The following is a 27,871-nucleotide window of genomic DNA, read 5'->3' as shown; positions in this document are numbered from 1 at the left end:
TGAGTTCCCGCCACGGCCCTATTTTTCTGCAGCTCACCCTTCATCCCTGTTAAACCCATATGTCGGGCGAATTCAGTTTATTGTTGTCTTCCCAGCAAAGCTTTCCCTCCACACACAAAGTGCCCCAGCAAGGTGTTTTCCTAAACACATTTTTCCTCTTTAAAGGAGACTTTGGAACAAACTGTTAAATAACTCCCCCCATCCCTCAATGAACTTGCCTGCCGCCGTGTCCCCTCTCTGGGTCCGTCTTCCCTCCTTTGCCCACGGGGATCCCCGTATCTATCTTTACCTCCCGCGCCCCCGTGGTTTTGGATCAAGACAGAATAATGCACCAGGAAACAAAAGGGCCACACAAAGGTTCGAATCCTCCTTGGAACAATGATTCCATGATGATAAAAAATCGTGCTATAAAAACTTAGGGAGAATCCTGATCTCTTCGGTTTGGATTGCCAAGTGGGAGGTTTTTGACCTTGCTGACAAAATAGCTCTTTGGTCTCCCACCACTGAGATTTCCCAAATGCTGGAAGGATGGTGTGGCCACTCTGGGGTTCCCTGTTCGAGAAGAGAAAAGATGTTCGTCTCCTCTCATTTGGTCCCTCTGTGGGGAGAGGGTCTGAAGGTCTGTTTTGTTCTCTCACTCTCTTTCTTTCTTTTTCTTTTCTTTTTCTTTTTTCTTTTTTTTTTAACCGTATGCAAATCTTCCTCCTGGCTTCCCTCACAGCTTGATAAGTGATTGGTTCTTGCTTTCAACATCAATAGCAAAGGCATATATTTTTTTTTACTTATGTGCGATTCTGCGTCGGAGTTCTTGGGCACTCAGAGAAAACAATATGGCTGTCCTGCAGGAGGTAGACTGTGTAAATAAATATTAGTTTGGGGAGAAGGAATGAGGAATGATAAAATATTCAGAAAGCGGTCTGTTCTTGAGGGATGTTATTCTGCACAGCCAGGGAGCAGATTAACGACACTGTTTGTGAGGAAAAGAGACCAGCCCCATAAAATATGTATTAGTGGGGATAGTGGTGGGATGGGTGGAGGTGTTTGGGGTTGGACATGCAGGCACCGGCCTCAGAAGCTGATGACCAGCCTTGGTCTCCCTCATCCCAGCTCCCAGCAGCAGGTTCCAGGGCCGTGGAGGGCGAAAGCTGCCATGTGGGGCAGGGGGTGGGAGTGAGGTGGTGGTAGGGTGGGGGTGGGGAGATGGGTGCTGGCCCTACCCAGGTACCAAAGGGGACCAGATGGGGTCCTGTGGTAGGAGGACTAGGTGAAGACTTGAGAGGCCTGACCTGCAGTGTGGCCTCAGGCAAGTCACTTAATGTCTCTGAGTCTTTGTTCCTTCTACAATCAAATAAAGACTAGAGGATTCTGAATAGGGCTTCAGTGGCAAGAGAGTGGGTGGGGGGAAGTTGTAGTTGCTCTAAGGCTCACCGTCAGGACTGTACTGTACAGGACTTGAAGAAATTCTCTGATAAGCCAGTTGGGAATGGGGGGGCAAGACCTCTAAGGACCCCACTTGAGTAACGAGGGATGGCCCCCAAAATGCCTTCTGAAGTGGACAGTGCTGGGGTGTCTGGGGGGGCTCAGTCATTTGAGCGTCTGCCTATGGCTCAGGTCATGATCGCAGGGTCCTGGGATCAAGCCCTGAGTGGGGACCCGTGCTGACTGGGGGTGAGGGTGGTGTCTGCTTCTCGCTCTTCTCTGCCCCTCCCCCGTGTTCTGTCTCATGCATGTTCTCTCTCTCACATGTGCACTCTCTCTCTCAAATAAATAGATAAATAAGTAAAATCTTGAAAAAAAAATGAAGTGGACAATGTTGTTAATGTTAGGGTTTTGTTTGGCTGAACAGGAGCGCGTGTTTGGGGCCAGAGTGGAATTGCTTGGAGGGATGGCAGAGGAGGGAGAGGCTGAGGAGGACTGACACTGGGTCTGTCCTCAAAGTCATGAGTGGATAAACATTCACACTCTGTCAGTCTGCCTGTGGAGCCTGTGTGTCTGGGACCAGGGCTGATCCCTTGGGTTGCTTCTACCTCAGACACGGCAGGTTCCTTTGTCCCATTTCTACCCCACCCCAGTTCAAGTCCTTCCCTAAGCTGAGTTCTCCTGGATTTAGCATTTGTTACAAGGGGCGGCTTCTTGTTACTCTCTGGGACTTCCCATAGCATTAGTAAAAAGTTTGTACAACCTATCCCGTGTGCTAGGCATTATGTTATAAGTATGATCTCATTTCTTCCTAGAACAATATTATTATCATCCCATTTTACAGATGAGGAGGCTGAGGTTTAGGGAGGTCAAGGAAACTAGTCCAAGGTACCACAGCAGTGGTACCTTCTGATCCAGAAGCCAAGGCTTCAACCACTGTGCTATATTGCCATACGGCCCTATCTCCTGTCTCCCAGTTACACTGAAGCTTCTCAGGGGAGGGTTATGGTCCCACTGGTCCCTGTGGGGCAGAGCCCAGGCGAGGCTGCAGGGGGCTTGGAAGACCCCAGTAACTGATTGATTTCCGTGCCCCCCCCCGCCCCCCCCCCCCAGCCTTCCCAGCCTCTCTTTGGTAGATTTTTGTCAAGTCCCAGGTCTGGGCAAATCTCATGGGACATCTGCTTAGGCCTATGGAGGCTCTGATGTCTCAGGGTTACAGGATTACCCCGGTGTGTTTGTCAGCAAGGACCCACTTCTGACTGGCTTTCGTCGGAGCTCCCCATGCTGCCTCATCGGTGGTTCCAGCAGCACACGGATGAACCGGGAAACTGGCTTGTGAGCCTCTGGATCAGTGACGGGACTCCTAGCTCAACCCCCATGGGACAGCTGAGGAACCGCTCAGACTTGAACTGAGTCACAACAAATGGCCACCTAGGGGACAAAAGACATCATGGATAAAACTGGGAGTAAATATTTGTATGCATGTAATTGAAAAATGGTCCCACCTGGCCCATCCAAACCACCTACCAAATACAAGAAAGAAGGCAACCAACCTAATAGACAGTGGGCAAAGGGCAGGGACAGACAGTTCCCAGGACAGGTGACTTACAGGGCTGATGAAGCAGGCGTGATGCAAAGTACTTATGTGTGGGTATCTGGCTGGGTACCAGCGTGCGGTTAAGGTATCAGAAGACATTCGAGCCACTTGTGATCTGGGGATGCGCAGCACAGGAACAGGGTGGTAGAGCTCTGAGAGGCCCTCCCTGGCCCTCCATCAGACCTGGCCTCCATCCCGGGGTTCCTGCCTCCCCAGATTCCCCAGAGAATCTTCAGCTTTCCCGGTTATGTTTTTCTCAGGAGCCAAGGCTGAAAGCTGTGAGATGGTCTTCCGGTTCTGAGAATACGTCCCCTGCAGATCCTTCCTTCTTGCTCGAGACCACAAGAGGAGCTGCCCTCTCCCCATTTTCCCCTGTTCTGGGAGCTGGCTGTGGGAAGTCACAGCAAGCCGGAGGTCCAGTTTCCTGCCACTCTAGTCTGACTCGGTACAGTCGTCAGAGCAGGAATGGATGAGATGAGTTATTTGACATCATCCGGGATATTTGGCAGGACAGGCAGGAGCTTTCTCCCAGACCTCCTTCTCCCCCGCAGTGACCTTGGAAGGGGGATTGGTGTCTCCATCTCATGCTGTTAGAGGAAGCCCAAAGTGCTTAGCGTGTGCCATGGGCTTCTGGCTTTTCAAGCAGCCAGGAGACAGCCTGAAAGAAGGGCTCATTTTAGCACTCAGAGGAGGATGAGGTTGGACATCAGTCCTGTTGAGCAGGATGGAGAGGGCCCCACCTTCCGCTTCATGAAGAGCTGGGGAGCATGAAGAAGCTGCCACCTTCATGGAAAATTTCCCTTGGACTTTGCTTTAGGGGGCCCTGGCAGCGGTCATAGAGCTGGGCGAACTTGTGGAGGCATGAACCCTGTTCCTTCTCCCCACAGATGTAACAGGTACAGTCCATGCTCCTTCCAAGCTGCCCCACACCGTACCTGTTCAGGTTGACCCTATGGCTTCCCATCGCACCATCTGTGGCTCTCTCTGGAAGCTTCTCTGCCTGCTGGGACTTGTGCAGTAGAAGTGCAGGGAAGTTGATATCCCTGGGATCACACTATAACCCAAAACTGACAGCTTTCTCACCCTGCTGTTGTGACACCTGAGGTGTGCTCTACACAGTCCATGTAGTAGTGAGCCTGCACTGCCCACAGATTACCTGCTATTTAACACCCCCTAACTGGCTTCTGTGCCTCCCATCCCCATTTGCCTGTAGGTGCCTTCTAGGACCATCCCCTAAATGAACACTCCCTGTTTCAAATCCTGGTTTCAGGATCTGCTTCTGAAAAGCTTCATGGAAGAAAACAGTTGTAGCAGAACTAAAAAAATAAAAAAATAAATAATAAATAAATAAAAAATATGGGTTGGGGGTTTAATCCACAGAAGCTCTTCACAGATGTTCCCAAAGCGAGAGCCTCATTGTGGTCATCGTATGCCCTCACCCAGGGACACTAGCGAATCCAGCCAGCCTCTCCTGGTCACGAAGCTTCTTTTTATTTAAATAAAAAAATGTGGTTTCCCCTGTTGATAAGCCACTTGTAATTTTCCCACCATCAAACATAGAACTGGGGCGCCTGGGTGGCTCAGTGGATTAAGCCGCTGCCTTCGGCTCAGGTCATGATCTCAGTGTCCTGGGATCGAGCCCCGCATCGGGCTCTTTGCTCAGCGGGAGCCTGCTTCTCTCTCTCTCTGCCTGACTCTCCGCCTACTTGTGATTTCTCTCTCTTTCAAATAAATAAATAAAATCTTTAAAAAAAAAAAACATAGAACTATGGCTTGGGTTTCACAATTTACTACCTGGTGCCCCAGGCCTTGGACAGTTCTCGTGCGTTTTTGACTCTGTAATATCTATATCGGGAAGCGGGGGCACCCTCTGAAGTTGTATTTGCCCATGCTCTCCCCCAAATCCATATCAAGCTGTCTCCACGGGGAGCCCCTGGCACCCCAAGCCCAAAGGCGGGCTGTGGCCTCATCTGCGGAGAGGGGCTGTCTCAGGTTTGGGCCAGCATGAGCTGACTAAGGGTCCAAGGTGATGAAGGGGTTGGTCTCCCAGATGGACCGTTGGCAAGTCTAGGGCTTTGCACATGAATTGGGTGCTGGCTCACAACAGAGTGGAGAATCTCATGGGAAAGAGGTGGGACAAGCCTATAGATGCTCCATGGGGGTCCAGAGTGGGAGGAGAGGAAGGAGCTATGGCCAGATTTGACCCCTGGGTCTTTAGTAGAAGTTATAGGATAGTTGTGCAGGTTGCTGGGCTGGAGAGCGAGGGGTCGCCACCCAGAGGGCTAAGTCATGTGACCTTCTCTAGGAGAGCTGGGAGTGGGTCTGAGAAGATGTGCACGCAGCAGGGCTATGAAGGTCCCCCAGGCCCTTCTGATACGGTCTGTGCTTGCCTCCCCCAACCAAGCACCTGTGTCCACACCAGGCTCCTAGGATGAGGAATGAGTTTAGCAGGGTGGCACCTGTGGATGCTTGCTGGCAACCTTCTTGCAATAATGACAGATTATGCGATACTGTGTAAGTTGGTTGCTAGTAGCTTATCTGGAAGACAATCCCAGGATACCCCAGCGAAGGGGCAGGAGAAGGGAAGGGGAGGGCAGCAATGTGACAAAGGGACAGGCATGCTCACAAGTGAGGTAGGACTGGGGACCCTGCTCGGGGGACTGTGGGGGCCAGTGCAGAACACACACTTCAGGTTATCCCAGCTCCCGAGCAAGAGGGAGCTGGGGTATTCACACACCACTTCCCCTCTGACACAGGCCGAGAGCTGCTCTGGGGGGGTTTCCAGCACGGCTGGCCTGTGGTTGGGGTGGACACGTGGCACTCTGGCCGTCAGAGAAATCCCTCAGGCAGAGCAACGTGGAGGCTGACAGTAGGAAAGACCCAGAGGTTATGGGCAGGGAAGCAATGGCCTTCACTACACTCTGGCCCTGAACCTCTCCACTGCTTCGACACAAGCAAGCCCTGAGCTTCTAGGCTCTGGCCACCTCGCCAGGCTCATTCTGACGCCGCAGCCCCTGGTCACAGCCACGCCGTCTGTCATTTCTGCTCTCATCCATCACGTCTCCTCTCCATCCTCCCACTTCCCTTTTTCCTCCAGCCAACAGCTCAGCCCTTAGTGGCCCCAGAGGCCTCTGGGAGCCATGAGCATCTGCGGCACTCACTTTGTCCCCAGCCTGGTGGGACCGGGGGGTGTCCTCATTCCCAGCTTGGGTTTGTTGGTAGAACCTCTTTCCTCAAAGAGACGGCACACTTCGGTCTTGGGCAGCTCTGTGTCACAGTGCCCAGAGCAGCTTCGGACACGTAGTAGGTACTCAGGAAGTGGGTATGGTTTTTGCTGATGACGTGGGGAGGACAGTGGGGAAGACAGTGGTGAAGATGATGGGGCCGCCAATGAGCAGCTCATGGGTCTCCCTTTGGAGCTAACTTGCTCTGTTTCTTCTGACCCGTCACATCATCGCTCTGAATCTGTTCTGTAACAGACCCTTCTGCTTGTCGCTTTCAGTGGTTGCCTTTTCCCCCGGGAACTCAGCAGACCCCACCCAACCTCCCCTGTAGCCTTGGGGGTCAAGATGAGCTGCGGGACCAAGCAATGAAATAGGGCAGAAGGGACGCTCCCACCTCCGGGCTTGTGCTATAAACTCATCCAGGCTTCATCCTTCACTGACTTTCTCCATCTTCCACCAGAGATTGGAGGAGGGTGGCCATGGGCCCTGCTGAGGAAGAGCTACCCAGGGGCACCCCACTGACAGACACCCGCATGGGGCTACCATGTGGGTAGGAAATCAAGTGTTACTGTGGCAAGCCACTGACATTTAAGGATAATTACATCAGTCTGTCTAACTCTAGAAATGAGAATAATATCAATATCAACAGGCTGTTGCCAACTCGAAGGCTAGAACCTGGTTAGAAGATGATATGTTAGTTCCCCAGGACTGCCATTACAAAGGACCACAGGCTGGATGGCTTCAGTGGCAGAAATCTCTTCTTAGTTCTAGAGGATGGAAGTCGGAGATGAAGGTCTGGTAGGGTTGGTTTCTTCTGAGGTCTCTCTCCTTGGCTTGTGGATGTCTGCCTTCTCCCTCTGGCTTCATCCCATCTCCGCGCCCCGCCCCCCCGGGGTCTGCGTTCAAATTCCCCCTCTTATAAAGACACTGTCATTTGGATAAGGGCCCACCCTCATGACCTCATTTTAACTTGCCAGTTTATTTTATTTTATTTTTTTAAAAGATTTAATTTATTTATTTGACAGAGAGAGATCACAAGCAGGCAGAGAGGCAGGCAGAGAGAGAGAGAGGAGGAAGCAGGCTTCCCGCTGAGCAGAGAGTCCGATGCGGCGGGACTCGATCCCAGGACCCTGAGATCATGACCTGAGCCGAAGGCAGCGGCTTAACCCACTGAGCCACCCAGGCGCCCCTTAACTTGCCAGTTTAAAGACCCCATCTCCAAGTAGGGTTACCTCCTGTGGTCCCGAGGGTTAGGACTTCAGACTATGAAATTGGAGCACACAATCTGGTCCATCACAGAAGCTCAGGAAATGCTCTTTCCCTTCATCTCCAGGAAAGTCTCAGACATTCCAGCGATGAAGAATGATGCCTACAGCACATCCACCTTGCTCTGAAATGTTGGTGTCCAGGAATACCGCACTGGCCCTTCATCCAGAGTCCAGTTGTCTGATGGAGCTGGATGGAAGACCCCGTGACCGTAAGATGAAATACGAAGAGTGAGGCCGCTCCGGGAGCAGGTGCCCAAGCCAGACTTGGGCAGGGGAGGAGGGCAGCAAGACGGACCATGCAGCAGCAGACTTGGCTTTGACTGTCTGCACTTGACTTCATCTGGGCGTTAAGTCACAAGAATGACATCCACCGCCAACAATTTCTTGAGCACTTCTAGAGTGCCAGCCACTTGGCTAAGCACTCCTGTGACTCACATCCCTGGGTCTAGTTATCTCCATGTAGAGAGAGGCCCTGAGCCGGGGCAGCTTGCTCAAGTTCACAAGACCCAGGAGAGGCAAGAATGGTGGGCAGGGCCAGTGGCTCTGGGTTGCCAGGAGACCGTGTTTGATGAAAGATGCAGATGTTGCTTCTTTAATTAGGTGCTGGCCACACCGACCTGCTGGCCCCTAACACCACCCCCCCCCCAGCCCGTGGGGACAAGAGAGCCTTCAGGACCAGAAAGCCCCCTCCAGCCTCCTTCAGCGTCATCCTGCTGCCTGGTCGTCCTGCCTGTCCCTGTGCCAGCGGCTGGAGCTTTCATTCAAGTGGAATTGAGCTGGGGACTTCTGTAGCACTTCATTTACATGGATGCCAACAAGCTGAAATGTGCGGCAACCTTGGAACACTTTCAAAGGCAGGAATAATTCCTCTGAAATAGGTCTTCCGCGAGCTTTATCTTGTCCTTTCTTTTTTGGTTAATCTTGGAGCCCCTTAGCATGTCAAAGCAATTTCTCTAATGTCACATCTCCTCGACATTAGCATGAAAGGGCTTTAAGAGATGATTTGAGAAAGAATAAATGTTGAATGAGCATTTATTACAGAGTCGTCGCTTATGCGACATTTACATTTTGACTCCGTTTCTGCCGCGTGGGCTGGAGGAGCAGCCTGATTTGAAAGTCAATGGTGTCGAAAGAGGCGCAGCTACAACTCTGTTTACACTCCGCTGTTTCCTCTGCGCATTAATTTGCCCAAAGAGAAGATTTCATTAGGCCGATTTGTCTCAGGGAATGAGATTAGGCTGCGCGTGCGTGCGCCTCCCACGGAGGTGGGATTCCCGGCAGGAGCTGACCCTGTCGTCAAGAGGCATCGGTACAAAGCGAAGGGAAGCCCATCCTCAGGGCTGATGGCTTTCTGCACACCTCTTAGTAAATTAAATCAGCGGTGACCTGTCCTTCCTGCAGGAAGCTGGCCTGGCCCAGAGGGCAGAGGGCAGCAGTGAGAGCAGGGTCTGTGAACTAGTCCCCGAGGGTGTGACTGCACTGTCACTCCCTGGGACCCAGGACTATGATCTTAATCTGCTTCCTCTTCTGAACCACCGCTGCTCTGTCTGTCGGCACCTCACAGGGCTCGTAGGAGAACCGAATTGGAAAGTGTCTCCTGCAGTGCTTGGGCACCCAGGACAGGCTCCCTCAACCTTGACTGGTTTTAACATTTGTATTTTTTTTTTCTTCCTTTCTTCTTCTTCTTCTTTTATTTATTTATTTTTTTTGGTCTGTAGGACTTGGTCAGAATACCCAGGCAAATGACCCCGGTTTGTGCCAAGTATGGATTTTTCCACCTCTGCATCTGGAAAAGTTCATTATGTGGGTTCCATGCACGGGCAGGTCGGTGGGTGTGAGTGCGTCCTGGGGCCAATGGGTGTTATGAAGATTGCTTCAGGCCCCGTGTGTGTGTGTGTGTGTGTGTGTGTGTGTGATTAGGAGAGAAGGAGAGAGGTCCGCTCAATACACCTTGATGCTCCCCCAAGCTTGAACACCGGCCTCAGCTCTTCCCAGCCCTGGGTCAGCCTCTGTCACTGCACTTCCCACGTTTCTCTCTGCATTTGTGCCCCACCAGACTGTAAGCTCCTTGAGGGCCGGAAATAGCTCTTTCTTCATTTTCATCCAAATCTGGCCTTCGCTGAATGCACCAAGACTCAAGACTGCACAGAGTCTGTGGCACTTTTCCAAGCTTGGACTCTCAAAGTCGCCTCACCCGTATTCCAAGGCAGCCTTAATTGGGGGTCCGATCCGTGCCGGCCCAGAGGGCAGTGCTGGCACCAGCTGGGCGTGGGGGATTGCAGCCCTGTCCCCTGGGCGGGCTTGCCCCTGGCCCTAGCCTCTTTGGGACACAGGAGCAAGCTGGCTCCCACAACCGGCTCCAAATGAGCTCATTCCTTTCATTTCACAGGTGGGAGAAGCTGAGCCTTAGAGAGAGGGCTTCTTTTGCCCCTTGGTCATGTGAGCCAGCTGGCTGAGCTCGGCCCAGCATCCAGGACCAGTGAAGCTGGCCCAGCGCTCCTGGCAGCGTGCCAGGCCTCCCCTCTCCCCTGTGGGGCAGGATTCTTTCTGGAATAGCCTCTGAAGCCAGCCAGAGGCCAGGTGGCTCAGCTGTGCTCTTGCTCTCATCCCGCATTCCCTCTGCTACCCAGCACCCTGTCTCTGAGTCCTGCCCTCCATCTGGAGCACCCCACCAACTGTTCCCCTGGCCCCACAGGGCTGACTCTTAAATAGATCTCTCACTCCCCTGTCCCCGTTTTCTTGATTTTTACAAAAGCAGTGATAGCTACATTGCTTCTTGAGTGTCTACTGTGTGCTGGGTGCTGGCCGAGACCCCATTCCTGCAAGGGGGACACTTTTCTATTGCTCCCATCTTGCAGAAGAATGCACAAGGGTCACAGCTTGGCAACAGAGGCAGGATTTGAACCCAGGTTCCGGGGCCTGGTCGAATCTAGGGACTCCCTAGTTGTCAGACGGCTAGGCTGCTTCCACACAAGTGTCTCCTACATTCCCCCTGATCCCCGAGGCTTCTGAGGGTGGGCTCTGCCCTACTTGCTCTCCTTCCCAGGGCCTCCTGAGCTCAAGATTAAGGATGTCACAAAGCACCTCCAATCGGACCCACTGGCTTGAGTTGAGAGGTGATTATCCCCCCTCCCCTCATCTCCCGAAGGACCTGATCCCAGCCCGGAGACACTACACGTATGTGCTTGGGAGGAGAACCCAGGACCACAGGACAAATGCCACTCAGTGCCTCACGGAGTCTGGCAGAGCGGGGACAACCGTGTCACTAACCAGCTGTATGACTCTGGTCAAGTTGCTTAACTTTTCTGAGCCTCCGTTTCCTCCTTCAAATGGGGGGTCATAATAAATAAGTGGCTCCTCCTCTCTGGGTCTCCATTTCCTGTTCTAGAAAACTGAGGTTGGATGGGCTGTTTCTAAATTCCTGTTCAGCTGAGCGCCTCTCAGACCCCCTGATGCCAGGGGTTGCCAGAGTGGGGATTTGCCCTGCTTTTCGTGTGTCCTAAGAAGGGAAAAACGGTCCCAGCAGGGCTGCCACCCCGCCAGAAAGCCCCAGCAAGTCCTTGAGCAGGTCTGCAGCCTGGGGTGAAACCTCCTTGTTCTGTAGGAAAAGAGGCAAAGGTTGCCAATCAGAGGCTGCTTGAGAATGTAATAATAAATTTTGGCTTTGGAGGAGAGATTGGGGTGGGGGTGGTGGAGAGGAAGGGAGAGAGAGAGAGAGAGAAAAAGAGAGAGAGAGAGAGAAGCTTGAGAGAGAGAGAGAGAGAGAGAGACAGGGGAGAAGAAAGCCCACTTCAAGGCCAGTTCCCCTCCCCTGGGTGGAAACCTGTGTGTGTGCAAGGATGAAGGGAACAGAGCAGAGGCAAAGGCTGGCCTTCTGATGGAGCATGTGGTGCCCACTTTGAACGGTGGCCTTTGTGCCTGCCTATTCAGGGCGGCCTCAGGACAATGGGGGGCAGACACGCAGGGGAGGACAATGACAGGGACATCGCTGCCTGTCGCTTTGCATTCCCTTTGAAGTGGCTCTGCCCTGGGCCCCCGCGGGCTCCAAAAAGAATGCTTTTGTTGCCCGCTCCAAAGATGCTGTAAGATGCTGAGCAAAAGTAACCGGAGGGGATCTGCTCGATTAAAAAAAAAATTAAAGATAAGAAACAAATCAAGCTGGCCACGTGGGGGCTGGCGGCAGCTTTGAACCCTGAGAAGAGACGGGACATCGTGATCCAATCCTATCTCCCCTCCGGGGAAGTGACAGACTTCTGGGGGTCATTCTCAATGGAAACTGGGGGCCAGGGTGGGGAGCCCTAGCTTGCTGGGGTCTTATAGAAGTTCCCCAGAGCTGGGACTCTGAAAGCCCAATCCGATGCTGGTGCTCGGGTGGAAAAATGCAGGAGGCCAAACCACAGGAACTGTAGTGTTTACTGAATTTGGTACGTGCCAGGCATGGGGCTAAGTGCTTGCTTTATTGCCTGTGTGACTACCTCAAAAATGCTTCATTATTGATCATGTGATAGATGTGTGCCCGCGAGGTAACTCTATATCCCGGAGGTGGGGGTCAGCATCAGAACTACCTGAATCAGGAGACTACATTGTTGGGTTCAGAGCTGTGGGGCATAGGCGGAGCTGGTTGAGAACTGCAAAATCCCAGGGGGAGCCATTCATACCGTTGTCATGGTACCTCCATGACAGTTGTGCAGTGTACAACTTGTACATCTGCCCATGTGTCCCTACCAGGGATGGCAAAATGATACAGGAAGGGTCCTCCTCAGGAATCCACACCTGCAACTATTGTTAATCATAACATCAAGAACTCGTGTATTAGCGTAAGGATTGTTAGAAGCAGTTTTCTTGGTGGCAAGAATGGAGTTCAACCTAGGGGGTTGGTTGGTAAGGTTGGATAGGCCCCACTGCCTGTGAAAGTGGAGATGTCAGCCCTGGGAAGATCAGCAGTCCAGCACTGGCTCAGCGCAGGGGCTGGCTCATTGTAAGTGCTCAGTAATTATAATTACCCCATTCTACTGTGGGGGAGGGAGGTCGAGGCTCAGAGAGGTGACACACCTTGTCCAAGCACACACAGCAGGCTGTGGTGGTGTGGAATGTTGAGGCCGTCTTGCGCCCTCCAGCCATGGCCTTGCCTGACTCCGAGAGGGTGCCCTCTTTCAAGGGGTAGACCAGGGCTTTGCGAACGGTCCCCTTGGGCCCCATGTGCCAAGACCCCCTGCTCGACAGTATCAAGTGCCTTGACCTCGAGCCCCAGGTCCATCAGACCTTTTGGACCTGCCCTGAACATCCAGGGAATGCTTCATGCCTGCGCTTTTTCCAGAAAGTACTCAAAGGGCAAAACTGAAGAAGATCTCGGACTGGTGGACAGTCACTTGGGTCCCTTTCTATCATTTGTGGGCACCCAGCCCTGCTTCTGTGCTGGCTCCTTTTTGGAGGACTCCTTGGGGTGGCTGCTCTCTTTGTCTACACCCGGGAGAGTCTGAGTGCCTGGGCATTTGTTCCCTGCTAGTGAGCCTGTGTGAAAGCTCCCTTGCCTGGCCGCTTCAGAGTCTCCTGTGGGGTCAGGTTGAAGCTGCCCCCTTTGGGCTGTGCTGGAAAGCACACCTTCCTTTCCTGCCCTTCCCCAGCCTGCTTCCCCCATTCCCATGCCAGTCTTCCGGCTTTCCCGGAGGGACCTCCCCAACATGCTGCATAGGCCGCTGGAATCTTCACCTCGGCATCAGCTCCCGGGGGTGCTGTCCCCCACGGAAAGCCCACCAGGCAGGAGAAGGACCAGAGTGCAACTTTGCTCCATCTTGCTTGGGAACCAATCTACCAAAGGGAGGATTTCCCTTGACAGAATCCCACGTGACCATCCAACTGTGCGGGAGCCTGGGGCCGTTGGCCTGAGGACTTGCTGCTCTCACCCCTTCCCTGATGCTCTCAGGGAGGTCCACTGGTCCTCCAGCTAGAGAGTGGCTGAATTCGGACCCGAACCCAGGTGTTTTGTCACAAGTCTGTGGCTTAAAAACAAACATTACTCCTTCTCCCCCAACCCCCCGCAAAGGCCCACAGCACTTTTACGGTCTGGGGGTCCTGTGCCTGGGTGACCTTTCTGACTACCCCCTTTTCCCAAGTTCCTTCCCACTGCCCTGCAGGTGAGCAGTAGGCCAAAGGAGACACAGAGACGGTGAGCTGGCAGGGAGCAGAGGGCCTGAGAGCCCAAGGAGGGCCATGAGAATCCCCGGGGGTCAGTGCTTTTTCTGTCTGTCTGTCTGCCTGCCAGCCAGTGTCTCTGGGTAACCAGTCCCTTTCAGATTCCCTGGAAACCTTGGCTGTCTTGGCTTGCTGGCTTCTTAGGCATCCCAGCCTCCATCCCCGTGGCTGTCTCTTTAGACTTCCCCAGGGTTCCAAGAAGTTTTCAGTGGCTCTCAAAGTCAAAGGTCTGGTTACCCTTAGCTTCTGGGCACTTAGCAGGCCACAGGCGAGAATGGGCGGGTGGCCTACGATTCCTCATCACCCATCCCCCACGCGGCCCAGGCTTGTGGCCAGCGAAGCTCCTACTTCAGGCAGCTCCTGGCACTCCCAGGGACTCTAGCCCAGGACCTGAGTGGCCTATCTACTAGCCTGAGCTCCCTCCTAGGGAGCAAGAGCTGGAGAGGGACTCTCATTGACTGAATCCGGTGTGTGCAACAAGCTAAGCAATGTGCCAGGCACTGAAGGGGAAGAAAAGATGCACAGGCCGCCTCCCTGCTCTCTGGACCCCGGGGTTCAGCGTACTGGCCTGGCAGGCTCCAAGCAGCCAGGAGCAACTGGATGCCGGTAGCCAATGGGGCTGAGTCAGACAGGCAAGATCTCAGCAGAAGGAGAGGAAGCCTGTTCTCAGAAGGTAGGTCAGGAGGGCTTCCTGGAGGAGGGAGCGTGAACTGAGTTTTGCTTCCTGGAGCCACAGGGCTGTAGAGAGAATCAGGTCACTCTTCCTACCTTTTTGCAGGCTGTTGCCCAGGCCTGGCCTTGAGTTTGCCTGGTCTTATTTCCCATAACCGTGTGAAGGGGATCTTGTCCTTTCTTGATTCTAGAGGACAAGACTGAGGCACAGAGAGGTTATAGAGCCACACAGCTGGTTCCTGGTAGGGCCCAGTTTGGAGCTGTCTGTCTTGGGGGCACACAGATCCTGCAAAGGAATAAATCACTGTCATTCAAAGCCATATGTTCTCTAGTAGGAGGGAGGCACCCTAGGCGTATAGAATGGGGAGGAAACTGTAAAAAAAAACAAACTGGGCTTTTGCAGGATGAGCAGGAGTTCGTTCCAGGCAGAGGAGGGCATTCTAGGCAGAACAGGTGCTAAATCCTGAAGGAGAGAGAGAGCCAATAAGGAAGAGCTTGCAAGTGGCCCAGGGAGGTGAGCCTGGGGACAGCATTTGGCACAGAGTGGACACTCGAAAATTGTTTATCAGATGAATGAATGCATTCATGCATGTTCAATAATTTGTTAAATGAAGGAAGGAATGAAAGAATGAATGAATGAATGAATGAACTATCGAACGACCTGAATTTCCTCTGCCTCTCTCGCACCAGGCACGCAATAGGCATTTGCTGAGTTGACCCCTGAGTGAGCGAAGCGGTGATGTCACGGAGCTCGCATGCGGCGCTGACTGCCGCCCGCCGCTCGGTCGGCGCGCCGCTGGGCCTGGGGTCCCCGCCCCCACCGGTGCGCGCTCTAACGCGGAGCAGATGGCGGGCGGCGGGAGGGGCGAGGCGGGAGGGGCGGAGGGGCGGGGCGTCCGCGAGGCAGCAGCCGGGCCTGATTAGGGCCCCTCCCGCTGGCGGCCGCGGGCCCTTTGAAGTGAGCCGCTGCGGGGCTGCTCCGGCCGCCCGGCCGTCCCTGCCGCCAGGCCGTCGGTCCGGGGCCGGCGGCGGGGCTGGCGGCGCGTGTTTATCCAGGTGCGGGCTGGGGGGCTGGGCGCGGGGATCCTCTTTCCTCCCGGCCCATCTGGGACTTCAAAGCGCGGCGCTGGGCTCAAAGGCGGCCTCGGGGTGGGGGCGGGGCGGGCGCGCGGGCTTCCTGCGCTCCGCCGGGCCCCCGGCCAGCGCGGGGGGAGGGGGCGGGGGTTTGGAGGCGGCGGGGAGGGACGGATCGCTCTGCGGCCCCACACCCCACTCCACCCCCCACCCCACCCCCATACCCCCATCCCGGAAAGCGCTTTCTGGAGCGCCTACTGAGTGCCAGGCGTGTGCTAGTGCTTCCTCGGCCCACAGCGAGGAGGGCGTGGCCGTTTCCCCTCACTTCAGAGAGGTCGAGAGACTTGCCCAGAGCCACACAGCTAATGAGTGCCAGAAGTAAGATTTGAACCTAAGGCCCGTCGGCTCCAAAGTTCTCCCTCTTTCCATCAGATTCTACCCTGCTGCCTCCAAGGAGCCCTCCCCTCTAGCCGCAGCTTAGGGCTCTTTCCCTCAGCAGAACAGCCAATAGAAGTTAGCTGTCTACACCCTCCATCCGGCTCATCTTTCATGGCGCTGCTCAGGCGCCAGCAGCAGCAGCAATGGCATCATCAGAATCTCGTTAGAAATTCAGAATCTCAGGCCCCTCCCCAGGCCTGCGGAATGGAATCTGTATTTTAAAAGATCCCTGGTGAATTGGATATGCATTAAAGTTTGGGGAGATTTTGGCTGAAAGTCTGCTGTTGTCACTGTGTGGGAACACGCTGTCTTTGGGAAGCTGTAACTCCCTTATTGGACTGGGAGCACCTCCAGACAAGAGCTGAGCCTTCTTCATCAGCCCTGCATGCTTCCAGAGCAGCAGCTGTGCCTCCCCCAACAGACTAGGACAGGCATCTGCCCTCCCCAACCAACCTGGGAATTTAGCAGAAGCAGAGATGGTTCCTGGTCCCAGGCCAGGGGCTCGCTGGAAGCTTGTGGTGCTCTCCCCCCATTTGACTGGGAGTCTCCCCTAGGAAACTTGGCTCTTTTCAGGGTTGGGAGCCACCTGCAAAGAGAGGTAGCTTGTGTCCCTGTTTTCCAAGAGGATGGAGAAGCCCAGGGTAGAGGCGTGCCTTCCTTCCAGAATCCTGACTCCCTTTCTGGCCCAGGGTGTGCCTGCTAGAGGGTTCTGGAGGAGTGGGGGCAGGGGAGAGGACAGATGCCACCATGGGACCATGTGTGCCTCCTGACACCAGGCCTCTCTGGGCAAACATTTGTCCTTGTGTGTCACCAAGGGACCATTCAGGCGGCAGGAAGCCCACCGGCGGGTGCAGGGGTGAGCTTGCTGGTGGTGGGAGGGTATTTTTAGAGTTTTGATTGACGGCCCTTTCTTAAGCTGCCGCTGCCTCTGCCCTGGCCCCCAGCCCCTTTTGGCCTGGACAGAAAAGAAAGCACAGTGTCATTTTGTGAAGAAGGGGTCCTGGCGGCCCTTCTGGGGTCCCTCACCAACTGGACAGGTTATTTCTCGCCGTGTCTGGGGTCCATGCTCTCCCGCTGCACTCCCAGCAGGCCCCCACAGCCTGACCCTTCACACATCTGGCAGTGATAAATGGCTTCGGCATCGCTGCCATCACCTTGCACCCTCTGATCCCGCTCACTTTGTTCTCCCTTTAAAGCCAGTGGGCGGGTGGCAGGCGGAGGAGTGCAGGGCGGGGGGGGGGGGCTCTCTCTCTCTTCTTCCCCTTCTCCTGGATACTTGCAGGCCTGTGCTCTGATACCACTTGAAAGGGACCGCGACAGTCAGTTATCTGGTCTGGGAAGTCCGGCCGTGAGTTGTCTTTGCTGACTCGTGGAGTACGTGGGGTGGGAGTGCAAGCCTGGTATGGAATGGATGTAGGCATGCACAGGAGTCCTGCGTGCAGGCCTGTGTATGCTTGCGTGTGTGTGTGTGTGTGTGTGTGTGTGTATAGAATTGAGGATTTGCTAGTCTATGTTCCTTTTAATTGCTGTTGCTTTCTAATGTACTTTGATCTCCAGTAGGTCAAGACCACCCCATCCCCACCCCTGACACCAACATCCTCTGCTCATTTGCATATTTTTCTTGATGACCCACTCGTTCCAACCTTAGGAATGTGTCCAGTAAGTTTGTGCATAAATGTGGATCAACAGACGAGGACCAGAATACTTCTCATGAGATCTCCAAGCTGGAAACTTACGCAGATGCTTGTAAAGAGTAAAATGCATAAATACATGGTGAGAGAGTGGTACATTGGGACAGTACCCAGTCAGCAGAACAAAGATCGGCAACTCAGGTAACAATAGGGATGAACTATGCAATCGGGACATTGAGTGGAAGAAACAGACACAGAAAGGTACATGCAATGTGATACTATGTATAGGAAGTTGAAAACCAGGCAAATTTTGTTGATTACAACAGAGGCCAGGAGACTAGGGTATCCTTAAAGCTGGTAGTGATTGCAAGGAAGTAGAAGGGCAGTTTCTGGAGCACTATTCTGTTTCTTGATCTGGATTTTGGTGACCGTGACCCAGGTATGTTCATTTTGTAAAACCTCGTTGAGCTGTATACTTCTAATCTGTGGACTTGTTCCAATATACACTTGTTGTCTTATATTGTCAATATATATTATTGTCTTCCATAGGAATTTTAGAATCAGCTTAGTGAGTTCAATGAAAAATGCTGTGGAGATTTTGGTTGGAACTGCATTATATTATAGATGAATTTGGGAAGATTTGTCCTCTTTAGTACATCTTTTCCTCCATGAACATGGTATATCTCCACTTATTTGGATCAATTTTTACATCTCCCCAATAAAGTTTTATGGTTTTCTCCAGAGTTCTGTGAATTTCTGGTTGGGTTTATTCCAAGGTGCCTTGTGTGTTGTTGTTATTGTGAAGAGGGTATTGTTTTTTTCTTTTGTGTTTTCAAGTCTTTTTAAAAAAATTGTGGTAAAATATGCATAACATAACCTTTACCCTATAACCATTTAAAAACCTACAGCTCAGTGAGATACGTGCATTCACATTGCTGTACAATCATCCCCACATCCATCTCCAGAACATTTTCATCTTCCCAGACCGAAACTCTGTGCTCTCTAAACATGATCCCCATTCCCCTCTCCCCTAGCCGCTGGAAGCCCCTACTCTATTTTCTGTCTTTATAAGTTTGCCTATTACTTGTACCTCATATAAGTGAAATCAGATAATATTTGTCCTTTTGTGACTGACTTACTTCACTTAGCATAACGTCTTCAAGATTGCCTTGTGTTGGGGCACCTGGGTGGCTTAGTTGGTTAAGCAGCTGCCTTCAGCTCAGGTCATGATCCTGGGGTCCTGGAATTGAGCCCCCTATGGGGCTCTCTGCTCAGTGGGGAGTCCGTTTCTCCCTCTCCTTCTGCCCCTAACCCCGCTCATGCTCTCTCTCTTTCTCTTGAATAAATAAACAAAAATCTTTTTAAAAAAGATTGATTCATGTTATAGCAGGTATTCTTTTTAAGGCTGAATAATTTTTATTGTATGGATATACCACAGTTTGTTTATCCATTCATCTCCTGATGGGCATTTGGGTAATTTCCACCTTTTGGCTGTTGTGAAGAACGTTGCTCTAAATGTTCGTGTGCAAATATCCATTTGAGTCCCTGCTTTCAACTCTTTTGGGTATATACCCAGATTTACTCGATCATATGGTAATGCTATGCTTAATTTCTTTCCTTCTTTTTTTTTTTTTAAATTTTTTTAAGATTTTTTAAAAATTTATTTATTTGAGAGAGAGCATGAGCGAGGAGAAGGTCAGAGGGAGAAGCAGACTCCCCATGGAGCTGGGAACCCGATGTGGGACTCGATCCCGGGACTCCAGGATCATGACCTGAGCCGAAGGCAGTCGTCCAACCAACTGAGCCACCCAGGCGCCCCTCTTTCCTTCTTTTTAAAAAGATTTTATGTATTTATTTGAGAGAAAGAAAGAATGAGTGGGGGGGGGGACAGAGGGAGAGGGAGAAGCAGACTTCACGCTGAGTGGGGAGCCTGCCATGGGGCTCGATATCAGGACTCTGAGATCATGACCTGAGCCAAAATCAAAGTTGGACCTTTAACCAACTGAGTCACTCAGACACCCCTCTATGTTTAAATTCTTGAGCCTACTGTTTTCCACAGTGGTTGTGCTATTCTATTTTTAAGTTCGTTTTGCTGGTGTGTGGAACAGCGGTGGGGTTTTTGAAAATTGACCTTGCAGTTTGGGGCACATACTTGAGTGTGTGCATACATAGAATGTGTGTGTGTAGCAGTTACACTCACAAGAGCCTGACCCTTAGATAAATTAGAATGCTCTGTTGCATAGCACAGAAACCCCCCCTCAAGCTGGCTTCAAGATCCAGGAGCTTTACCGTTTCACCCACCCAGAAGTCTAGAACCAGGATGAGCTCTGCCCATGATAACCGGCTGTTCAATGATATCATTCATCTGTCTTTCTACCCTACCTCCCTCAAAGCCAGATGACTGCCAGTGACAGGGGGACCACAGGCTTCTTTGCCCATGTCCAGGAGGACAGAGCAGGCTCCCCGCTAAGCATGGACTATGGCTCCCTTCCTTTAACAAGCATGTGACTCCAGGAGCCTGAAGGCGGGCCTCTGAAGGAAGTTACAGTTGTGTGCCAGGTGGTCTAGGAGGCTATTCCCATTGTCCCTAGAGTCGTGTTGATAAACCCAGAATCCACTTCTCTGTCCGCATGCTCACCTGCACAAGATGGCAGGCATAGGTCCTGGGTCCCTTCCAAAGGTGATGCTTTCTGGCCCATGAAAGGGGCTGTCTCTTCCTGAACATCTCATCAGTGAGGGGACTTTTCACAAAAACCCTAGACTTCTTGCCTCATGCCTCATTGGCCACAGGTGTATCACATGTCCATCCTGAAAACAGAGAAATGAGCCCACCATGGCTGGTTTGACTAATCTCACAGATCTGGAGAGAACACCTTCTGGGGGCGTTGTGGGCACACAGAGAGGGTGGAGACAGAGGTGGGAAGAAAGGAGCTGAGATTCTGAAACTTTCCTTCCCATTGTTCTGTCCCGACCTCTAAGAACATCAGTTACTCTTTGGTAAAGAGAGAGAGAGAGAGGGAGGGAGAGAGTGTACAGTCAGGGAAGACTTCCTGTAGGAAGGGGAACTCAGCATTACTGGAGGAAGAGAAGGAGTACATTCCTGGACCGAGGGGAGATGTGGGCAAAGGGGCTATCAATGAGCAGAGGTACTCTCCGCGTCTGGCAGAGAAAATGCTGGTTACGCCAATGTGTCTTTCATCTGTACATTTCTTGAATTAGAGGAACGGGCTTTTAAATGAAGCTCAGTGCTTAATCTGATGATTCTTTCATCCGAAAATGCATTTTGAGGATCTATGCTATGCCAGTCTTGTGCCAAGCACAGGTGACCCAGCAATAAGCAAAGCCAAGCCTGTGCCCTCGGGGCACTCCACTAAAGAGGACAAGGTCACCCACTTGACTTCTGCTGTGGCACGAGGTTGCCTGGCTCAGATGGTCAGGCTCTGTCTCCCACCCTGCTGATGGTCCTTGACGGCACAGGACCTCAGCTGGGTGACTCTGGACCTCAGTGATCGGCACCAAAGCCATGTCATTTCAAAGTGGATCTGTCAGCCTTTTCCGGCCCCACCCCCAACAGCCCAGAATCTCCCACTGGGGGCACAGGATTTTCAAGGTGTCTCCTTGCCAGGCAGCAAGTCACAGAGTAAACAAGATAGCAAATCTGACTTTACAAATAGTCACCCCTTGTCTTGTTGGATGGTGAGTAGATTAAAAAACATAGGGTGTCGTGGATGTTGCGCTGTGCTGCCTAGAGTGCCGGCAGGATGGTGGCTCATTTGTTCCCCTTGATGGGGGAGCATCCGTGCTCCTATTTATCTATTTATGCCCCCTTGCTGGGGCTGGTCTAAACACACAGTGGGGAGTCCAGGCACAGCACAAAGGCCAGATCCTTCCTATGTCTGGGACAGCTCTGAAGGGTCTTTGGGATGGCAAAGCCCCCCTTGGGGTTGGCAGAAGCCTCTGTTCAGGTGCCTGGCAGCCCCGCTTCTCCCTCCGCCCAACCCCAACCCTGTCAGCCTCTGGGTGGGGGTTCTGGGATGATTCCTGACAGCACCCCGTTCATGGACCTCCGTTTCACAGCGTGGTTCCTGGGAACCCATCTAAGAGAGGCTACTAAGTTTACATGAAAGAAGTATTTTAGGATTTTCAAATTTCCCATTTTGTATGCACCTACATGCCTATGCATGTATGAACACATGCACATCTGGGGACGGTTTAAAATATTGCAGAGTGAGGAGGAGGTATTATTAATTTAGATGATGACAGATCAAACTCGGGGTCTTCAGTTTCTTTCTCAACATTAGGCAGGCAAACGCACAGCTCCCATTTAAAAACATTGCAGCAGCTCCTGGGTGGTTCAGTTGGTTAAGTCTGTGCCTTTGACTCAGGTCATGATCTCAGGGTCCTGGGATCCAGCCCTGTGTCGGGCTCCCTGCTCAGCCAGGAGCCTGCTTCTCCCCCTCTCTTTGCCCCTCCCCCCACCCCGCTTGTTCTTGCTTTCTCTCTCACATTCTCTGTCTCTCTCAAATAAATAAATAAAATATATTAAAAAAATAATAAAAACACAGCAGTTTTAGAGTCTATGGCATTTACCAAGCATTGGCTCTCTGCCAGGGTCTCTGCTAAAGCACTTTGCGCGTATTTGCCCATCTTCTCCTCACGATAATCATTGGAGGTTGTAGTGGTATCACTGACATTTTAAGACAAGAGAAGGGAGGTTCAGAGAGGTTAAGTAACCTGTGGAAGATCACACAGGATGTGTCAGGGTCTGATCAGGGAAGCAGAAACCTTACAAGTGATACAGAAAATGGATTTATTCCTGGCATTGGACCGAGAGCGTCATGCAGGCTTGTTGCCTCTGAGTCTGGGGCAGAACCCAGTGTTTCCGTGAGCCTCCCCGGAAGGAACGCTGAATGTGGAGGCCAGCAAGGACCAAGGGGAGGCAGCATCTGTCTCTCGCCTTCAACCTGGGTGCCATGGGTGGCCTCTAGGTGAAGCTGGTGAGCCCCACCACGCAGTTGTGCACCAGCCGGTCCCACGCTGGGAGATGCTGAAGGAGGTCTGGAAGTTGCTGGAAAAGCTGGTGAGACCCCAGCCAATGAAGTGAGGCCGCGGATCGGGAGCAGCCCTGCACTGGCCTCCGGAGCAGGAGAAACGTGGCTGCTGCTTGACTTCCTCCTCCCACGTCTCATACAGAAGGTCTGGTTTGGTCAACGCTAACACAGAACCATTTGGAAATTCTGGGACCACCCGCTTCCACCTTCGCTGAACTGACACGGTGCCCAGGCATCGCAGATGCTAAGAAGGTCAGAGAGCCAGAGTCTGGACTCGCCTGCCTTGTGCCAAACCCAGGGAACGTGGTTTTCACTTTGTTCAGTCAGAGTGGGTGGGGAAGAGGTCGTACCCGATGGAGGTGCAGGGTCCCACTCATGCATGTGAGTGAGTTCGGGCGGGTGGGTTCCTATGAGTGGGAGAAGTGATGTGGGACAGCGACAGGGAATGGTGGAGACTGTGGCAAACTGAAAAGTGCACGCTCCATCCTTGGGGGGGCGACAGGGGGCAGTCCCCAGGGGCTCCAGTTTCTGGGTGTCATTTAGGAATGGGGGCATGGTATGGCTAGATAATCTGATTTTTCCCACTACAAGCTGGAGATACTAAATTTGGATTGTGTGTGTGTGTGTGAGAGAGAGAGAGAGAGAGAGAAATCTGTCAATTCAAAAGCACTGGCAATCAATTTGAATTCTTCGTTGGCTCTGGGCTCCCAGTTTGCGACCTTTGACCCTAGGCACTTCTAAGGTCCTTTTGATTCCAGAAGATTCTCCCCAACATGCTGGCTGAGCTCTTAAGCTGCTCACTCCAAGACTCCCCATTTTCTCAGAAGACTGGGAGGCAGCCCGCACCTTCTGGCTCCAGCTCCCACACGAGGAAGTTTCCTCGAGTCAGGATGCTTTCCTCGCTCCTTGTTTTCAGCCGCATCTCAACGGGGAAGCTGTTCTGACCAGACTCTGCCAGACGGGAGGGTGTGAGTGGATTTGAAGCAAGGACTCCACTCTTGGGACCTGTAGCCCTTTTGCCCTGCATCCGTCAGATGTATGAGCACTTTACTTGCGCGAAAAAGAGGATAGGTTGTACTCTTTAACATGGAAACATTTTTATGTTGACATCTGCCATTCATAACTGCAAAAGTGTTCTCATGTAAACTGGTGATGCGCGTTTCCTATTTTATTGTCTGGCCTCTTCTATTCCCCGCCCCCAGCTCATACGTGTGAGCCTAGAAGTAGCTTTCCATGCGTCTCTCTGTTCTCAGAGAGCCATCTGTACAGCACACGCACGTGCATAGTACGCTGTCCCAGGAGATGGTTTACTTGATCATTGTTTAGATTACGCAAACGAGGTATTATGTAGGCTTGTCTGCATGTCACTTTTCTCTTTCCATGCCATGGAGTTCCCTGGGTCTAGCTCAAATTGATCCTTCGTGCGAGCTGAGCTGAGGGTGTGCTGTGCCATCATTCTGTCCGTGCGTGACTACGGATGGACACACTGCCCACGTGTTAAAGGGCGCTAAGTTTTGACACATGGAAGTCCAGACACTGCAGCACTTGCCCCCCACCAGGGTCTCTTGCTCGTTCTGTCCCGGGGCAGTGTGGCCGGGCAGCCCCGGGGTGAGGCTGGGGGCGGGAGGGTGTTCTCCAAACAGGGACTCGGGGATCGGGCTCCTTCCGTGGCTAGCCGTGGAGTCTCAGCAGTCAAGAGCAGAAGCAGGGAGACCGAGCAGGGAATCAGGCTTTATGGCCACCCATCCCTTTCCCCCTCAGTCCGTCAGCCAGGACGCTGTCACGTGGTCCCACCCAAAATGCCAGAGAGGCTGGAGAACAAGGTCTTCCCTGTGTACAAGTCTCTGCCATGCTTTGTTTTGAGGTTTTTTTTCCCCATTATGAATAATAATTCAATGAACATTTTTTGTCATTTGTCCTTAGGATATGTCTTCATTTCTATCAGATTTTTAGGGTAAGGATTGCTGGGTCAAAGGACATAGATATCGCTTTTTGAATGTAACATTTTTTTAAAAAGATTTTATTTATTTGACAGAGAGAGAGATCACAAGTAGGCAGAGAGGCAGGGGGCAACAGGCTCCCTGCTGGGCAGAGAGCCTGATGTGGGGCTCAATCTCAGGACCCTGAGATCATGGCCTGAGCCGAAGGCAGAGACTTAACCCACTGAGCCACCCAGGCGCCCCTGAATGCAACACTTTAATGTAACTTGGGAAGTTTTAATTTTTGGAGCCAACTCTCTTCCTAAAAGGACTGTAACGATTTACATTTTCAGTAACAACGTATGAACATCACTTTTCCCCAGATCCCTGCCAGCGATTGTGTTATTGTTCTTTTAAATTTGCCTCTGTGATATCTCCTTGTTCGCTTAATTTGTATTCCCCACCCCCCCAACCACTAATGAGTGCGAGCATCTTTTCATTTGTCTGTGGCCATTTGGTGCCATTCCTTTGTGAATTGCCTATTCATGTCCTTTGCCATAATTTCTTTTGGGTTGTTTGCCCTTTTCTCTTCAATTTGTAAGAACTCTTTGTATATTATAGCTGGTGACCCTTTGTGCTCTGCATCTCAAATATTTTTCCAAATTTATTGTTTGTCTATTAACTTTGCTTATGGTATCTTTTGCCTTGCAAGAGATTAATCTTTTCATGTTGTCACACGTGTCTGTTTTTTAAATTTCTATATTCTGGGTTTGCATTCTTGGAAGGTCTCTCCTTACTTGGGTCCTTTCAGATGCTGCTCACCCTTCATGGGCTGCGAACTGGAAGAAGCTTCCCTCCTCCCCTCTCCTGGGGATTTGTTACCACCCTTGCTACTTTTGGCCATGTGAGCACATCAAGAGCCCCGACTCGATTCCTGCAAAACTTTTCAGACCTTTGGTAGCTGAGCAATCTGGGTCACACAGATTCAGGTCAGGGAGGGGCCCTGGGCTTGGAATCTGAAGGCCTGGCTACGGGAACAGGTTTTGAGCTGTCAGTGTGGCTGAATCACTGGGTCTCCTGGACCCTCAGTCGCCCCACCTGTGACATGGGGCATACCCCTTGCCCTGCTGACTTCCTGGGGTGCTGTGACTCTCCGATGATAAAATGGAGCTGAGGACTCTATAGGCTTTGAAACACAGATGCTGAATTGCAACGATCATGTTGATGTGGGGAACAAAGGCAAAAGAAAAAATTAAATTTCCTTACAACTCACAGCTCATTGACAAGTCCTTGAGACAGGCAGAGTGACATTCCTCTAGGAACTCAACTGCCTCAGTGTCAATACTTTGCTAAGGGCAAAAGGCAACCTTAGCATGAACTTGACCTCCGGGACCCTCTAAGTCTCTTTTAACATATAAAAATTCCTTTGGAAACTTCCTTTATCTCTACCCCCCAAGATATGTGTCAGCAATCATTCTCCAAGCAGACGGCCCACTGATACACACCGAAAGGGTCTCATGACTAAGGTTTTACCGAACAGTAGTAAATGACCTTATCCTAACAGTAGCTAGACCCTCAAGGTCCTGGAAATCTTGCTTCCAAATTCCTTCCTTCCTTTCTTTCTTTCTTTCCTTCCTTTTTTTTTTTTTTTTAAGATTTTATTTATTTATTTGACAGACAGATCACAAGTAGACAGAGCAGCAGGCAGAGAGAGAAGGGGATGTAGGCTCCCTGCTGAGCAGAGAGACCAACGCGGGGCTCGATCCCAGGACCCTGGGATCATGACCTGAGCCGAAGGCAGAGGCTTAACCCACTGAGCCACCCAGGCACCCAAAGATTTTATTGATTTACTTGAGAGAGACAGCGCACCCATGAGCCCAAGTACTGGGGAGGCAGAGAGAGAAGCAGACTTCCTGCTAACCAGGGAGCCTGACGTGCAGCTCGATCCCAGGACTCTGAGATCCCTATATGAGCCAAAGGCAGATGTTTGACCAATTGAGCCACCCAAGTGTCCCTTGCTTCCAGATTTCTTAGGGATTTACCCTGTCCCTACCCCTCCCAACTTGAGAGTATGTAATCAACAACTCCTTATGACCCCAGTGCAGCTCTTTCTACCCAAGTGTCCTGCCTTATGTGGGTGGGGAGGGGCAGAGGGAGAGGGAGAGAGGAAGAGAATCTTAAGCAGCCTTTTCACCCAGCATGGAGCTCAATGTGGAGCTCGATCCTGTAACCCTGAGACTGAGACTGATCTTGTAACCCTTAGCTGAAATCAAGAGTCAGATGCTTAACTGACTAAGCTACCCAGGTGCCCTAATAACACCACTTTTTTGCACCAAAATGTCTCAAGAATTCTTTCTTGACCATTTGCTCCCAAACCCCAACATCCCACATCAACGTGACAACTGCCCATTTCTGAGACTTGACAGTGAGGGACTTCACATACACTGCCTCGTTCAATCCCCATGAATCCTAAAACAGGTATCATAACCCTCTTTTTAGAAATAAAGAAACATAGACTCGAAGTGGGTAAGTTACATGTCCAAAAATGCATAATACATAAGTTACAAAGCAGAGAATTTGAGTCATTTCTAAACCCGGTGTGTGTTTATGTATGTATGTGTGTGCATGTGTGCACGTGTGGGTGCCTGTGCATGTGTTTGTGTGTCTATCTGTGTGCACGTGTTTGTATATGTATGTTTGTGTGTGTGTGCATGAGCTTGCGTGTGTGTTTGTGTGTGCATGGGCTTGCGCGCGCGCGTGTGTGTGTGTGTGATTGGCTGCAAGGAGAACTTGCAGAGCTTAAAGGTTAATGTGAGTAGCACAGAAGATTTTGTAAAACACTCTGCGTGTTTCCTGGGAGGGCCATCTTCCTGACACTCAAAGTTATTAAAACCTGTCAAATTGTCACAGTTATCGAAGCCTGTCAAAGTGAGCATATTGCAACCTATCAAAAATGGGCCTGCGTGGCCACCAAGCAAGATCAGGGCCAGGCATGAGGTCTCTGATATAAAACTGTCGCAGGAGGAAGGGGTCAGGACCAGAGGGCTGGTCGCGTGTTGAGGGCGTGGAGAAGGAGCGCACTGGGAGAGGCACTAAGTCACTACGGGCCTGGGGCTCATGGGCTGAGGTTGCTCTGAGGGGTCCGAGTGGGGGGTGGGGCTTAGCGGGCTTCACATTGGGCTGCGGCCTAAACATTTGACGAGGGGGGAGCCTGGCGAGTATGGATGCAGCTGCCCGTTCCCACTGAAACAGACATGTCTGCGGAGGAGACTGGCTGTCTTCCCAAAGAGGTCAGTCTTGACCAGACCAAGTCCATCCCAATAAAGCCTTTCCCCTGGCTGGGCCTGTTTTGCAATCTGGTCACTGAAGCAGGAGGAGAAGTCACG

The 27,871-nt window shown here is 51.9% G+C and overlaps 1 long non-coding RNA gene across 1 annotated transcript; it reads right to left on the bottom strand.

Moving 5' to 3' along the window:
* Positions 1-14,498: 14,498 nt before the first annotated feature.
* LOC309853193 lies at positions 14,499-15,172 on the bottom strand. Its single transcript, XR_014305559.1, has 2 exons — positions 15,034-15,172; positions 14,499-14,658 (listed from the first exon to the last, which is right to left on the bottom strand). It is a non-coding gene; the product is annotated as an uncharacterized lncRNA (long non-coding RNA).
* Positions 15,173-27,871: the final 12,699 nt, after the last annotated feature.

Source organism: Mustela nivalis (genome assembly GCF_964662115.1).
Source record: "Mustela nivalis genome assembly, chromosome: 18".
Taxonomy (NCBI): Eukaryota; Metazoa; Chordata; class Mammalia; order Carnivora; family Mustelidae; genus Mustela; species Mustela nivalis.
This window is presented reverse-complemented; position numbering and strand designations above follow the sequence as displayed.